This window comes from Phasianus colchicus, chromosome 3 (assembly GCF_987193195.1).
Source record: "Phasianus colchicus chromosome 3, bPhaCol1.hap1.1, whole genome shotgun sequence".
Lineage (NCBI taxonomy): Eukaryota > Metazoa > Chordata > Aves > Galliformes > Phasianidae > Phasianus > Phasianus colchicus.
Genome location: NC_143438.1, coordinates 46,305,802 through 46,323,467, shown reverse-complemented (window position 1 = coordinate 46,323,467; position 17,666 = coordinate 46,305,802). Strand labels below are relative to the sequence as shown.

At 38.8% G+C, this 17,666-nt stretch overlaps 1 long non-coding RNA gene across 1 annotated transcript; it reads right to left on the bottom strand.

Moving 5' to 3' along the window:
* Window positions 1-7,926: 7,926 nt before the first annotated feature.
* LOC149918555 (uncharacterized) lies at window positions 7,927-11,678 on the bottom strand. Its single transcript, XR_016465566.1, has 3 exons — window positions 11,636-11,678; window positions 8,145-8,237; window positions 7,927-8,067 (listed from the first exon to the last, which is right to left on the bottom strand). It is a non-coding gene; the product is annotated as an uncharacterized LOC149918555 (long non-coding RNA).
* Between the last annotated feature and the right edge of the window lie 5,988 nt (window positions 11,679-17,666).

The following is a 17,666-nucleotide window of genomic DNA, read 5'->3' as shown; positions in this document are numbered from 1 at the left end:
GCAGAGCCGCTCGGAAACAGCTCTTGCCTCAGCGGGAGCCGAGGGAACGGCTTGCGCCGCGGGCACCCGCCCTGCCGCGCCTGCGTGTGTGCGAGCGAACGCAGCGGCGAGCGGGGCGCGGACTCGGCCCCCGGCGGGGCGCGGGAGGCAGAGGTGGGGGGGCGAGGGAGGCCGCCGTTGGGCGGCGCTGGCGGGGCGGGGCCGCGCGCCAGGCACTGCGGCGGGCGGGAAGGGCGCTCGCGCCCGGCGGCGCGGGAGCGTGAAGCCGCGGAGAGCGGGAGGGTGGAGCCGTGCCCGCAGCGGCGGGGCCGCGGCTTCTCAGCGCTCCGCGGTCGCGCGGTGAGCTGAGGCGGGATGTTGAAAGGAGTCGTCCGGAGAGCACGCCTCGGTTTTTGGGAACAGAAACACAGAACGGCTTGGGTCGGAAGGGGCTTTAACGCCCACCCGGTTCCACTCTGTGCCACGGGCAGGGCTGCCCCCAGCAGCTCAGCTGCCCAGGGCCCCATCCGACCTGGCCTTGAGCGCCTGCAGGGATGGGGCACCACAGCTGTGCCAGCGCCTTACTGCTCTGTGAATAAAATCTTCCTAACCTAACCTGAATTTCCCCTCTTCTAGTTTAAATCTATTCCCCCTTGTCCTATCGCTATCAGACTATGTGAAAAGCCGGTCCCTCTCTTGCTTGCAGGCTGCCCTCCTGCAGTGAGGTCTGCACAGAGGCTTCTCCATGCTAAACAATCCCAGTTCCTGCAGCCTTTCTTCATAGGAGAGGTGCTCCAGCCCTCTGATCATCTTAGTGGCCCTCCTCTGGACCGCCTGTGCTGAGGGCTCCAGGCCTGAACATAGTGCTCCAAACAGGGGCTGAGGAGGGCAGAGCAGAGGGGACGATGCCCTCTCTCTCTCTCTGCTGGTCACCCCTCTTCTGATGCAGCCCAGGATACGGTTGGCTTTCCAGGCTGCAAGCACACGCTGCTGTCCAACTTTTCGTCCATCAGAACCCCCAGGTCCTTCTCCCCAAGACTGCTTTCAGTTCAGTACTTCTCCTGGTCTGTATTCCTATCTGGGATTGCCCTGATCCAAGTGCAACAGCTTGCACTTGACCTCGTTGAACCTCATTAAGTTCCCCTGGGCCTACTTCTAAAGGCTGCCCAGATCCCTCTGGATGCCATTCCTTCCTGTGTGTCCTGTGTATCTAAATGTCTACGAAGCCAGTGCAGAAACTGCTCTTAGTGACACTATAGTTGTTTAAATATCTGGGGCTTAAGAGTTTCAGAGAAACAATTCATCCACTACAGGCATGTCCAACCCATGAGCTTCATGCAGTCCAGCACAGCTGGCAACGTGTCCCATCCCCTCTACACATTTCAGAGGCTATTGCTCTTCTCCATGGAGTAGTCCCAGGCATATGCCTATCCCTCAGCAACAGCCAAACAGTGCGCTATTAACAGTGTAGACTGAGACATGGGGAGGGCAGTGCTGTCTCAAGTGATAGCAAGTAATGGTATGCATTTTGTTACATTGGCTAAACACAGGGCTCTGAACAGTGAAGATTAGGCAGCCGTGCTTTCCATTTTGATAAAGGAATTTGAAAATAGAATCATAGAATCCTTAGAATCAGAAGGGATCTTTAAAGGCCATCTAGTCAAACTCCTCTGCAATGAACAGGGACATCCACAGCTCAATTAGGTGCTCAGAGCCCCCTCCTGCCTGCCCTTAAATATCTCCAGGGGTGGAGCCTCCTACCCTGCTTGCTAAACTTGGACATTGTTGAATTTCCTGTTCATGTGCTCTCAGGAGGTTGTACTCAAAAAATGACCTGCGGTGATGGATCCCAGACACTTCAAAACAAGTTTTCCAGGCACCTCACTAGCTAGTTCCCTGGACATCCTGAGATCATATGATATGAGATCATAGGATATGAGACATACTCATATCCTGGGTTGAGTATTTGGTAGCAGTTTTCCTCTTATCACTGACAAGTGTGAATTCAACCACTCCATGATCAATATGGTAAAGACAGTTACTAAACACTACTTCACACACGAGGCATTCTCTGATCACAAGTGAAAAATCCAGGAGAGCACATACCTGCATCTGCTTGCAAGTCAGAAGTGCATCTAAACCATTGTACAGCCTTGACTTGTTTGTTTGTTTGGTTAGAAGTAAAGTTAGAGTTTGGAACTCTGTTCTGGTGATCCTCAGGTCTTTTGTGTTCTGTTACGTTTTTATTTTTTAGTGTTTTCTATATGGCTGTAGATGAGTTGGTTTTAGGGTGGTTTTTTTTTTTTTTTGTCAACTCAAGATTGCATGACTTTGTAGCTGTTTAATGAAAAGTATCTGTTCTCCTTTTTGTTTTTCTTCCATTTTTATTAATTGCTTTGTGTTTCCAGCCATTCTTCTCAGATCTTGTCTGCCGTTTCATTTTTTAGGCACTTACTGGAATTTTGGTGTTTTTTCTTTTCTTTTTTTTTCCCATTCCTAACTGGAGTAGAAATCAAGCATTTATTGTGTTTATTAATTGTCACAGTCAAGAAAAAATACTTCAGTGCCATTGAAAAAAGAAAAAAAATCAAAACAATGAAATTCATGTCTTACTAAAACAATTACCAATTTCTCTTTGAACATAATAAATGGAGTAGGAAATCATATATTTACTCAATTTGCTTCTATGTAATTACATTTCACTTGGTCTTGTTCCACATCTGTGCGAGCAAGGGCTGTGAAAGCCACACTATATTGGGTTTTCTCTTGCATCAACAACGTGTTGAAAATTTTTCTCTGTATGCACCTCAATTACATTCACCATCCTATTCAATTAAGTATCATCCATTATTATATTTTCCTAGTACATGTTTTAACAATATTTTTGAGAGAATATATGTTAGTATTCTCTTTTTCTTCATTTAAAGACTGCGCAGTCATCTTCTCCTGGATCACCTCCTATAGATAAATCATCATCTACACACAGGTGCATCAACATTGGTTTATTTCAGTTATCTTCAGGCTATTTCTCATATAGCAAAACAGAAGTTCTATTTTAATTTATTACATTTGTAAGTGTCTGTGAAATGTACAGAATGTGGACCTTCTTAATAATTCCTACAACAACGTGAATCACCTTTTTTTTTTTTTTTTTTTTTTTTTTTAACCAAGACCTGAGATCTATCTTAGTAAATAAAAAGTCTTTGTTCCAGTACACATTTTTTGTTGGTCTTCTCTGAAGAGTCAAAAGCATTCGTGACACTTGTATCACTTTGAATAAGCAAAGGATTTTTATCATATTTCTAGAATTCTATATTTAAAAAAATATCATAAATCTTTATTGTTTTTTTTTTTTTTTTTTTTCCTGCTTATTGGAATACTGTAAACTCATAACTAAGATCATTTTGATCTTCCTTGGTATGATCAGTCATTTAGTTAGGAAATACTATACAGATGTATGGTTACAGCACCAAATAAAGCAAAAAAAAACCCCAGGAGTTTTCATAAGCAGAATATGTAGTACAAGTGTATGTAGAAACTTGGAACTTAGTATGAATATTTACTTTACAAGTTGCATAGATGCCCATGACAAATACTTTCATTCCCTTCATTCAAACAGTCCTGAGGGCTGTAGTGATAATGCTAAACAATGTGTAGATTATTTCAATGCGAAAATCATCAGTAATATTAAAACAAAGATACTTAGATACATAGCTCTGAAGTTTACAGTTGTGTTTAATCTTATTCATCATTTACATAAAATTAAAAATAAAGATTCAGATCTTTTTTATTTCTTAGGGATTTTAAAAAATCATATAAAAATATGCATATCAAAACAACATCTGCTGTATCAGTGTAAACAGTAAGAAACCACTATATGGTTAAAATGGTGACATTTCCAATACTTATTCATGTTAGAAGATTAACTGTTCATTTTGTATCAGATAAAAAAAACTAACTTTGCTTTACTTCATTTCACAAGTGGAAACCACTGTGGTAGGTTGTAGAATTTACAGAGCTGGGAAAAGGACAGAACAATATTGTGAGTGTTCAAGAACTAAAGGGATTTTTTTTGTGTGTGTAATCATTGAATCTGCAGTTTTTCCTACATCATATACTCTACTACTTGAGTAAAATGAACATTTCATGGCCTACTTTTAAATAGTGATTTGAAAATCACAATGCAATACATAAACAGTCCATTAGTACGTCCGTTTAGTTTTTGAGTGTTAAAATTGTGCAACACGAGACATTTGGATGTGCTACAAGTTAATTCCTCAGAAGTACCAAATGCAAATGCTATTGCCTACTGTAGAGTATATTTTTGCACAGAATGAGAATTTGCTCTATCCAGTAGTGTTACTGTGCTCTTTATGTCTGATGTAGTTTCCATGGAAATAAATAGGAAAAATTACTTTCTGTGTAGCCCAAGACAATTCCTCTTTGCTTCATGCAGCCCGGGCAAGCCAAAATGTTAGACACCTGTGACCTACTAGAAAGAAATACAAGCAATCACCACAACACCCATCTTCCACCTCTGCACTTTCATAAACCATTTGTGAGATGCTAACCTGATGGCACAGCATTCAGTGAAATGATTTGTGTGGAAATACAACTTTTAAAATGGCACAGCCTGAGCATGTTGTGCTAGGCTTCTGAAATAGAAGACAAAAGGTCAAGATCACAGATCCAGTAAAAAGAAATAGGATTGAAAATGTGCGTTATAGAAGGTAAAACGTAAGAATGAGAAAATGCATGAACAGGAAAACACGTCTCCAGCAGCATGTCTGTGGGCTGGTATATATCATGTCACTTTGCCAAATGGAAGCATTTTTTCAGGCTACTGGAAAATACCCTTCTGCAGGAAAAGTGTGACCAGGAGGCAAAGCTGTCCTGATTCTATGTCTGAATGAAACGCTCTTCCTACGAAATTACCCTGTACCCAGCCAACTAAGATTAATAGTCAGGGCTTTGAAGTAGACTTGCTGTTTTTTATCTGATGTAGCAGGCTTTGGGTACTGCAGAACTGTTGAACTAGCAGGCTGTTTCCAGACTGTTTTCATTGTGGCAATATCTGTAGGGAAAAAGAGATCTTTGTAGAATGGACTTGTTGGTTTAGAACAAGTCTGTCCTGCATAGCAGGAGTGTAGAATGACAAGTGCCACATTCAGCCACTGGGAGATAGCAGGCAAGAAATGCTGAAGATTTGCTTCTAAGTGTTTAAAGTGGTGACTAGTTATAACATAGTATTTTAAAGTCAGGGTGTTCTTGTGCATTTGTGTTGTTTATAAAGTCTGTATGAGTTACAATGATATGAACATCATAATATTATAGCCTGTTATGAATACATTGCCATTATTCAAATTCCACCTTAGTCTTGCAGAAATTGTAGTCATACAAGGACATAGATTTCCATATGATATTTGGATATCACATGGGGTTGGATATTTCATTGTGCAGAGCTGGCAGGAGATAATGAAAATACAAAATGTCCAGTATTTGTGAAAGGGAATCACCAAGCCCACAAGTCAACAAGGACTGTCAGTGTCTCTATAGAGTACAAGTGGATGTCCTGGAACTGAGGAGGACAGTCACTGAGCAGATGCTCCTTGTGGAGTGTGTTTGCACCTATGCCAGAAGGCACACAAGTCCTGTCTAGTGACAGGATAATAATAATACTGCACACCTTATTACTGACACTGTCTGACTCTGTTTTGTCTCCCCCTTGTCCTTTTTCAATATATACTTCTTGACGTTGATGGGTTTTGCATGCCATTTCTTTACTCATTTTTTTTCACTATTTCTTCCCTATATCACTACTACTCTCTCATTTTCCCTTTCCTATCAGTTTTCTAAAATTCCTGAGTCTGTATGACATCCTTGTCTGATGCAAACCATGCAGAGGAGAAAGATGAATGCCACTTTCCAATGCCAAGTGCCAGAGGTATATAATGAAAACTTCAATTTCTTGCATCTTGTATCATCATATTCCTGCCTTATGCATTTTTGACCCCTGCAATGTGGTACTGGTGCTAGATAGTGACTCAGGGGAGCAGCAGTGTTTACTGTCATTCACAGAAACCAACAGAAAAAGGAAACTGAAAACAAGTGAGATGTCCCAAAGAAGAAAGTAAGTGCGCTGCAAGCATGTGGATTCTTCATCCATGTCAAATACGGTATCAAATGAAGAATTGCCTACACTTACACTTTCAGCTTTATCTTGGGTATTTTTTGACCTTTGGGTGTATAATAATGCTTTATGAAAGCAATAGAAAACATTTAGGTGAATTAGTTAATACTTACTAGGTAGGAAATAAGCACAGGAGCAGCTCCCATTTATATTGCAGATTGTTCTAATGTTGTTACAGACACATTCCTAAGAAACAACTGATCCGCAAGCACATAAAAGCTTATGACTGACTGACCGATCAGAAAGAACAGTTTTCTGACTCACAGATGAGGTATCTATTTGATTTACAGAGCACATATACCAACTGGTCCCATAACACCAGTACAATGTCTTCCATTTCGGTCATATTTTATGTTCGAGGCAGTTAACAGAAGAAACTGCTGTTTTGTGAACTATTTACTTGGTGTCCAGTTTGTTTGCTTAAGAAGGGTAGGCAGTTTTATTTTATTTTTTAAATGATCTAGTGTGAGAATGGGCAGAGGGGTTACCGAATTACTGTGATATTTAACAAAACACAAAGGCAAACTTCCTAATAGCAGCCTTCACCCTATCTACACTGCTACATAAGAGAAATGATTTCTTAGGCTTTCCTCCTCATGTCTCTTCCATAATACAAACAATATAAAATCAACACCATGGCAGAGAGGGGTTTAAATTCTGGATTCGTAAGATTTTTTTTTTTATGTAGCAGTTAATTTGTGGGTGTTTTTCTAAACAATTGAATGTATATTGGGAATTGCATGCTGAAGGACATAGAGGTGGAGAGCTTTGTATAGTGAACAAGTTGTGCAATTCTAAGCACGAGATTCTGTTCAGTGTTAATGGGGTTTTCTACAAACTTGTTGGTAGCTACTAGCTTTTAAATAACTGAAAATTGTATAGTGAAGGACACTTTTGCTGAATAATCTATTTTGCACATTTCAATCCTTTTCTCTATGGAGAATGTTTTTAGCCTGTTAACACATTCAATTTTGATCTCGAATTGAATAGGAATATTTGTTGAAACAATGGAAACAATGTTATGATAACAAAAGCAGAACTCAGAACTGATCTCATCCAGTAGCAAAGTCATAAAAGATCAGTGGAAAAAAACAGCACCCCAAGAAAACATCACCACACTATTTGGACTGAGCTGGATTTGGGTTAGAGGCAAAAAACCTCAGAGCTCTGTCAGAACTGTTAAATATCAGTGAGTGTAACCTGCTTAAGAATAAGAAAGATAAGGGGAAGAAAGGGAGGAGTGTTTGATTTATTTGGAGGGAATAAACCAGCCTAGAAAGCTAAAAAAGTTATTCTGAGTAGTTGAAAAAAACAATTCTTTTCAGATCCATGACAAACACAAAACCTTCATGATATGTCATGACAAATGTAGAAGGAGGAATATCAAAGAATATCTCCTGTACCCACTTCTCTTCCCCAGACTGACAGTCACTTTGATTGTATTAAGTATGGCATTGTTTTACGTTGTCAGTCATCCAAACTAGTTTCCATCTACTTAACTTCTAAACAAAGACATACATAACGTAACAGCATACACAGAAATGGACACAACTTCTGGTGCTTACTCTGTCTTACAGTCTTTCCATCAGAGAAGGACAAGACACATTGCCTCTCTACTCTGAAATGTAACTAATTAGCACCAGCAAAATATGATTCTGCTTTTGGCTGACATTTTTTTGTTTCAGAGTTACAGGAGTGCTGCAGAAGATGACAGCCCCAGATGTTTTTCAAGCAGAGCAGGAAAAAAAAAAAAAAAAAAGGGAAGCAGCTAAGGATATGAGGAAGTCAAAAGAGGAGCACAAATCTGCTGCTGGTCTGCGTGCATCTAGTAGAGGCAGTGGGATTAGTTGGCTCCCCTCCCAGTTTAGACTGATGAGAGCTGTTCCCAGAGTCAGCGCCTGTGGAGAAAGGCCCAGTGCTTCCATTAAGGATCCTGGTTTTGAAGCAGTGGCAGGTCCCATGGTGGAGCACACACCTTACCACCTGCATCCTCTTCTACTCGTGCAATTAGGGCTTGTGATTCAAATAGTTTGGTTTCTCATTTGCTGTTGGAGTACAGCACACATTCCTTTGTTGGGAAAGTATGCAAGGAGAAAAAAAAGGGAGAAAAATACAGCGTCAGGATTATTTTAGGGGCTGCAGGAAGTGTCACACAGTGAGACACTATAAAAGCACAAGCTATTTCCCTTCCTCAATGAGAACACATTAGGATGACTTGATTACAGTAGCAAAGACATTTACTTAACTTGATGGGGAGAAAATACCAGTTGAATAAAGGGATATTTAGTCCAAAGATGAAAAACCTGAATTGCCTATAACTGGAAGTTCAAACCATGAATCAGTTCAGATAGGTGGTGATGCATGTATATTTTAAACAGAGGGAGTGATTAACTGCTAGAGCAAACTAGCAAGGAAACTAATGGATTCTCCATTTCTTGAAATCCTCAGGTGAAACATGAATGTCTTTGAAAGATATACTTGGTCACACTAGTTAATTGGCTCAGAGCAAAATTAGCAAGTAACATTGTGTCCTGTTTTCTACGGCAAGTCAAATTAGATGATTGTAATTGTTCTGTGTAGCTTGCCAGTCTAAGAAATACTTCAACTGCCAAAACCCTACATGAGAAGAAAAATTATGTTTTGAAATTGATCACTCCAAGGTTAAAATGGCAGAAATAAGATAGTCTTCACTACGATGCTCTGTGCATTTTCATTATGTACTTTTAACTGCTCAGTTACTCAGATTTTCCTCACAACATGGACCATTACCAAAGTTATAAACCTGAATATTTAAAAATTACACTCTTCTATTGTTTGATCTACAGGATCTATAGGATTCTCTTCTTCCACGTGGGTTAGCCTTTAGGTGCAATGAGGAACCAGTCGCATGAAGGGCTGGCAGAGCGAAAAGCAGTTTTAATCAGTGTCACATTGAAGCGTGGAACTCTGATCTTCCCAAGGATATGGGAACTCTTAATCTTCAAGGAGGGAGGATGCTCTGTTAGAGCATCAGACTTGTCCTGCCTATTCTGAAAGACAGTGTGGGTATGGATGTGACATAATCATATCAAGAATAAATATTCTATTCATAAATGCAGATATGGGATATCAGTCACAGCCCAGTTGAGGAATACAGTGGGTGTGTTTTTTTTTTCTTGTACGTATGTGTGTTAGCTGAGATGCAGACAAATATGAGACTACCATTTGCCTGTTAGGAAAACAGGCGATACAGGAAAAAATCACTGTCCAGCAATTTGCTAAAATGCATTGTATTTACAGTAAGTGAGAGTGCTGCCTCTCATAAGGGAATGAGATGTGAACCCAAAATTTGTAATGCAGAATGTTGAGAAAACTAACTTATCCACTAACCTGCATTTTTGAACACATCACTTTGTATTTAGGGAATAATGTAAGTTTTTTAATTGAGAAAAATATATAGAAGTATGCAAGTATGACCATTTATTAAGATACACCTTCCTATATCATATCTATATAGATTTTAGGAACTTCTTTTACTACTTCTGGGTAAAATAAAAGCATTAAGTACATTTTTTTGGGTAAAGAGGGAAGACTTTATTTATTAAACTGGAGCAGGGTAGATTTAGACTAGATATTAAGAAGAAATTCTTTACTGTGAGGGTGGTGAGACACTGGAACAAGTTGCCCAGTGAGGTTGTGGATGCTCCCTCCCTGGAAGTATTCAAGACCAGGCTGGAACAGGGTTTTGAGCCACCTGGTCTAGTGGGTGGTGCCCCCACCTATAGCAGGGGGTTGGAACTAGATGATCTTAAAGGTCCCCTCTAACCCAAACCATTCTATGAGTCTGTGATTTTGTCCACAGAAGTCATTCCCCTGTATAAATATTTTGAATTATCTCCTGAACATATCCAAATTAATAATTCTGACTTTAAATTCAAAAACATATCTGGAAGGAAAAGTTCCAGGAAGGGTTAATAGATTTGAGCTATGATCATTATTTTTTTGTGCATGCTTATGTGCAGTCTTCAACAAATTGCCTGGTTCCAGTTTTCTAAATTTTTGAAGACTGCAAAGATGAATACATCAAAGAGATGACAAGCAGAAAATACTGTTAAGATAACATAACTTCAGTAGCACCAGGTGAACAAAAGTACCAAAAATAGAGATAAAATTGCTACAGCATAAAAAAGGTACAATACAATAGACATGGCAAAAAAAAAAAAAATCAGAAAAATCAATTCATAATAGATCTGCCACAGCAGGAAGTTATAGTACTCCAAGGAAACATTCGAATTTTCCAATTCTGAAGTGCTTGTGTAAAAGGGGGAAATTGGAAGATATCCATAGGATATATCTGCCAAGCACTAGAATAATGATTTGCTGTGGTGTACTACATCTCCTAGATTGACTTTGTCTAAGGACAGTGTTCCTTCTGCAGTTATAGGATTATCAGATTTTATGCCCAAAAATGTTTTTCTTACCATTCTGCTTGATTAAGGTTCAAGTGTTTGTGTCCCCAGTACAAATGTGTACATTTTGTAAACTGATGCACGTCATATTGATGTAGACTTTGCAGTCAAAATCAGGTTGTGTGCTTCAATGCTATGCAAATTGCATGTATTATGGGAAACACAACTATATTATTATAATTAATTCTATAAGTTATGTGAATTATTAGCCCCCTGAAAATAAGTAGGCACTACATATGCTTGGTTTGATCTGTTTATGTTGTCTGGGTACCATCCGTCAGAGACACAGAAGCCATACAAATACTTCCAGCAGCTGTGGCTGCCAAATTATGTAGAGTAAGTGAACATTGCTCAGTCTCTGTGAGTTCAAAGAGACTTAATAATAGTCATGCCTTATGGTCATCCCAAGCATTACTCATTCTGCTTTGCCTAATGCATATTTTGGATTTAAATACCCACTGACTTCTCTGCCAAAGCTGATAGTGGTATAACTACAGCCTGTGTTCTGCTTGATATGTGCTGGGATTACAAAATAAGGTAGGGTTACATTAATAGTTTATTGTACATCTGCAGCATAATTTGTGAACTTACAGTCTGATTATTTTATATATTAGCAACTAAACTAATCTGTATTTATTGTTCAATCATGATTTTTTACTCAATGAATTTGAAATGGATGGCTAAGAATCATTCTCTGCTCTTTGGCTTCTGCAGATTTGTTTCTCTTCCTGTCTTGCTTTGATATGAATGTAGAGAGATGGTCTTGGAAAAGAAATACATTCTGAAAATAAGAACCTCTTTCCAGAAAACCACAGAGGATTTACACAATGAAGATATCAACCATCTTACTACAACACTGACAAATACATAGACAGGCCAGGAATGACAATGTAATACTATAATGGGATGAAAAGTACTGCAACAATAGCAGGATGGCAAAATCTTTGGAGGCAGCAAATGAGAATGAGCCCAAGTGCAGCAGCCACAGATGCAGAAATAAAGAAAGAGAGCTGCTTACCCTTGGAAGGCCACAGGTAAGCAAAGATCTCCAGAAAGTGATACCTTTACCTCCACTGCCATCCCTTAAATGAGGTCTGGGAATGGGTGGATCCTGGCTCCACCCCTTCCAGTTACTCAGGGTCATTGCTTGCACCTGAGTACCCCTGGTTTGGCCCTGCCCTTCTCACCACGTCCTCAATCACTGGTTCTGGCTGTGACTTAGCATTTCCTCTACACACTATGACAGCACTTTCTCAGTTTCAGTATTTTTATGTAACATGAGGGAGGAAGGGATAAGGAGAATAAAGGAGAACTGTAGTAGTATCAACTACCATAGGCTTTTCTGTCCTAAGTATCATCTCTCCTTAAAGTAAATACTGTTAGCCATATTTAAGCAAATCTAAGTGCTGGGATAATTCTTACTTTAAATATGGGGGAATATGGCAGCTGTTTCAGCTAGGCATTCTGTTACTGTCTCCCATTGATGCCTATGGGATGAGTACTAGCATGCTTTAGAAGCACCTTAGCCTACACGATTGGTGCTTTAATAATAAAAGTCCAGATTTCAGAGAAGTCTCTTAAACAGCCTGAAACTTGGCAGAAACAAGAGTAAAGTGATGATAGCTATAAACTTCACCTCTTACATTGATATAGCTTCTGTAGACTTCATTAGTTTTAGTTGCAGAAAGTTCTCTATTTAGTTACAGGATATCCATACAGTGTTTCAGTGTTAGTTATCCTACGTAGTACCTCATATCCTGCCATACTCTTTGGCACTTAGGAGAGGAAAATATTTTTAAGGTGATATACTGCATACAATCCACATAGCTACCTTATAACACTCTCAAACGCCCAATTTAGAGAAAAGTAGCATTTTTATTGTTGCTGTTGTTGAAGTTCACCAAATGTTTGTCCATTCTCCAAGATAATCATTTGCTAAGATATCATCTTTTTTTTTTCTTCAGAAGAACCTGAAACAGCCTTTATTAGACCACTAGCTTTAAAAATTCAGATGCAGCTGTGTGTTTAAAAATGATTTTAAAAGGAAGCATATAGCTTGAAAAGTTAATTCCACTATACTTTTGTAAAAAATTTATTTTGTTCAGTCACATTTTGTTCACAGTATTTAAATATTTTCATGCATCTTCCAAGTCAGGAAAACTTGTTGGGTCTTTAGATCAGTATGCTATTATTCTGTTAACATACTATATTAACTGTTGTTAGCATTATTATATATGTTTACATGTTTTGCTCTGATAATTACGAGATCAACTCAGCCTACATAGGTCACAAAAGCCTTAGGCCTTGCAGGCTGTATTCTCATGTAGTTCTTTACTATTAAAACTTTTTGCTTTCTTGTTGTGTATGAGCAATGTAAATCATGAATTCTGCTCAGCCAATTACTTTGCTTATCCTGAAATATGCAATCTGTTGTTCACAGGAGCTCCCTTTAATAAATAATAGATGTGGACCTTGGATACTCACTATCATACAACTTCTCCTGATACATGCCCCATGCAAGATGCCATTTCCCCCTCTTAATATCACTTGTTCAAATCAAATCAGAGTGAGGATGTGAGAGATTTCCCTTTCCTGTCTTATTTTAAAGCATTTTCAATTTGTCTAACTTTGATAACATTTGACTTCTCCTAACTCTTCTCTTTTTATCCATTATACCATGGCCCTTTTGGTCACTGTCTCTTATCCAGTCTTACAGTTCTCCATTGAATGTCTTTCTCCTTTTCTTAAGTCCCCACATGCTGTGACTTCAGTGACCTCCTTGTTGATGGCCAACTTTGGCTGTCTTTTTCCTCATCCTCACCTCTGCTCAATTTAAAAGTTTAGCACAAAACTCTTCACAAGGCTGATTTCCCAGTTAGGGTCTTCATCAAATAAAATTCTCTGTTGTCTGGCTCCATTCCACCTCATTAAGCTTTAGTCTCTTGCATAGTTGCTTTTGGCTTCTGTCATCATGTACCATCACTACTTCTGCCTGCCAAAGTATGTATCTTAATCCCTCTTAGCTGGCCTGGTTTTTAAATTTATGTTATCGTTGGTTTCTTCATATTTAATTCTTCTTTACTTTGCAGAGAGGACTGGTTTTGCCTTCACTTTAAGGTCTTTGCATTGCCTTTGTATCCTCTCCCACTGCAATCTCTGCAATGCAGGTCTTTGATGTTTTGTCCTCCCACTCTTACTTCTCTTCTGTCTTTTGCTCTCCCGTCTTTCTGGCTAAGAGAATCCCATGTTCTCAGACCATATATTTTCTCCCAGTGTTCTCCTGGGCAGCCCATTGAGGTACAGTTTTTCATTTGTCTTGGGAATTCTCTATAAACATGCAGAAAAGTATTCCTCAAGCTCTTCTTAAAAATTCTCCTTTCAAAATTCTTGGCAGTAAATAAGCCACATATTCTGGGATCTTTCACCAACAGTATCCCTTTGTATCCATCCGTGTGCTTTTATTCAGTAATCTCTTTTATTCCTCTTTGACAGAAAAATCCACATTTCTTTTCTGTATTTGTATTGTATCTTGCAAAAATAGTCGTGGCCCACATATAGGATGTCAAAACACTGTGGAAAAATAAATCATATACTATAATATCAAGGAGCCTAAATCTTTATTACTTCCTCTGTTTTTACTGAACTCCAAGGTCCTGTGAAATAAATCAGTAAACATCATGTCAATATATTTACTTAAACCTAGTGGCACGGTTAGGAGATTCCAGGATGGTGTATTTGTGCTAGTTCCTATGGAAAAAAACTTATCAGCTCGAATAAAAACATAAGAATACAGGCTTTATGAGTTACCTTCACACAGTTAAATCAGCTTCAACAGTTTAGACCTTCAAATAACTATGGCCTTCAAACCATGCTTGGCTTTGTTTTTGTTTGAAATCTGTGCTGTAATTATGAGGCTCTTCTGACATTTGCTTTGAGTTACTGCCAAGTATTGGGTAGAAAAATCCCTTTAAAAAAATACAAGTCTTCTGAAGCAAAATTCTAAGGCAAGATCATACTTCAAAGAAGCACTACACAAGTTGTTTCATGAAGCGTTTGGAGATGTATGGTTTTAAAGGGCAAGCAGTCTTTACAAGACCTAATTGTAGCTTCTAATATCAGTGGAATGTATACATTTTTTATAAAGTTTAACAGAAAACCAAAGGATTGCATCTGGAAATGGGAGGACCTTCTAGATTTCTAAACAAGATTTCTAGCTGCCTAAACAAGATTTTCCACAGTAGAATTCCTTTTTCCTTCCTTTTTTTTTTGTTTGCTTTAAATCATACTTCAACTGTTTTTCATTAATAACACAAATAATGTCCCCTACATGTTTTGTTCACAAATTTGGTCCTTGTAGTGAAATCACTTAATTAATCTTTAGTTTCAAATGACTTCCTGCTTTCAACACAACTGAATGTATCTGCTATGCATCTGCTATATTTTATAGCCCTTATTTGGGTTATATCTTTCAGATCTCTTTGAGCTAGTGTGACCTCAGAGTCACCATAGACTAATTATCCCTTATAAGAGACAAATACTCCTGCTTTTTCTTGTGATTTAGGCAGATGTTACATTTTCTCCTACACCTATCACTTTTCACATTTGCTACTGTGAGAAGGAATATGCATTCTTTAATAGCACATCACAAATTTCCACGTCTTTAGATAGTTTCCCCCTGCATCTTTGAAGCTGTGATTCCCAACTCTCACTTGTTAGTACTTGCTGGGGGACAATGAGACAGAAAATAACATAAAATCGAAATGAAATTTTTTACACCCAGCTAGTATTTGTCACAGGACACTTCTGCCTGCCTAAAATGAGGCCATTGAAAACATATTGTATGGCTTGTAAGGCAAATATATCCGTTCTATGATATCCTGTGTTTACTGTTTACAAACACAAGTAACTTTCTCTGCCCAGCATGGCTTTTTAGAGGTGTGTTCACAAACTCTACCACTTCTGTTACAAATGCCACATCCACCGTAGCAGTTGAACCCACTGAGTTGGTGCACAAATTTTATTAAGTTCTTGTTCTTTCCTTTTGGTTTAATGTCTGGTGAAGATGGTAATTAACCAGGAAAATTCCCATTTCTCTTTCAGTGTTGAGCTTTTAACAGTGATGCAAAGCAATGAAGACAGAGAAGGCCACCAAGTACAAAATCTAGAAAAGAAAAATTACTTCAGAAGCAGTCTTCTGAGAATAACTGAGAGCAGACAATTGCCTCTGAAATGAATTTTAGGGCTAGAGAAAGGTTCTGCTAAATCTGATCTACTGGGTATCAGAGAACTGTATTTCAGACAAGATTCAAAACAGTAAAGATAAAGGAGTGGTAAAGACATTGCCTTTACTGTTCCGGTAATCTTGGCATCTTCAAAAGCAACATTGCTGACAAACCATATTATTCAATAGTATAACATAGAATGTGGGCATGTAGAAGTTTACCCTTGACTGACAGGACAGACATCTCTTTGCAACTGAAGCAAAAATAGACTTAGATACACCCGGTGTGTTTGTTCCCACTTATGACACTGGTGTCTCTCTTACTGCTGAAGAGTGCCCTATCTCATCAGTCCTGATAGTTTCTAGCCTTGTTGAGAGCTGCTACATCTTTCTGGGGAAAGGTGCTAACCTTTATTGTGTTTGAGCTGGGGATATTATTTTCACTGTTGCAGCCACCTATATAGAATCATAGAATGGTTCAGGTTGGAAGGGACATCAAAGATCATTAGTTCAACACCCATAGATTTTACATATGAAGATATAAATCTGAGAATGAGCTGTGTGTCTCTACACACTAAATGACTGAGCTTAGTCTAAAAGAATTTCCTATTAAATGTATTTAAGTAATAATTAAACTTGTTCTCCACTGGCTATGAAATTAATCATTTATACCTTTGTGTTTGTAATGGGATATGCTGACTTCAGGCTGACATTTGTTTTATGATTAACTCTAGTGACAATAATAGTAACACACTCTTCATTTATGAACTTCTGCTTATCAGTAGCATAGCAATAGAATATGACCAACTATAAATGCTGTAGGGATTTGTAGGAAGTAGCTGTTGATATAGACATCTTGCATCCACTATTGGAAAAAGAAGAAGGGAAGGGAAGGGTAAGAACAGTGGAGGAGGCGTTTGCATTATTTCAGTTTGAGCATCTCTTTCGGCAGCTTCTGCTCAACTCACTCAAAGATTAGTGCTTGGTGAGATCCATGGAGACCGAGGCCCAATAGATGGGTATTTATAATGTGGAACGATCCTAGACCCACTTGCCATCATGACAAGCTCTGAACAGGCCACATGTATTGGCTGACAAGTAGCCATGAGAAAAATTTCCCTGTCACCTTGCATGGATGTGTATGCCTATGAAATCTCAGTCATTGAGATGGTAGAGATATTGGTTTTTGTACGTTATGACTTCTATTACGACTTTATCACTGTTTTCTCAAAAGAATCAATAATGAAATTGTGCTGTTTTTTTTTGTTTGTTTGTTTTTTGTTTTTTTTTTTTTCTTTCTTTCTAATTTTTCCTCTTCTGAAGGAGAAATAGATGCAGAGGATGAGACTTCCATTTTAGAAAGTCTTTGACATAACTGTTGTCACAAGAGATTATTATTTTTCTCTCCAGCAGCAAAGCATTTCTTAAGCCAGGAATATGAGAGATTTAATTGTTGGTGCCAACAATCATGCTTGCTCTGCTGATTGATATGTAACTTGCCATTGTTGCTGAGGACACAGACCTGCTTTGACCGAGCACAGTTTTCATGACTGATATTAGTCAAGGATGTACAGCTAGAATTGGATCACTTTGTATTCCCAGCAATGGACACTTTACATCAGTACAGGGGTGAAAAATTACTGGTGTTGTATAGAAATATTTTGAGTTTACTTACACACATTTGAATTGTTTAATGACTGTTTGTATAAGGACGAATGCAAATGAGCATAGTGTATGGGAACTGCTGAGTCACGTCCTGAACCTCTGATTAGTCACCTGAGGCGAGCAATGAGTCAGCCCTGGGAGCACAGGTGAAAGCAATTCACCT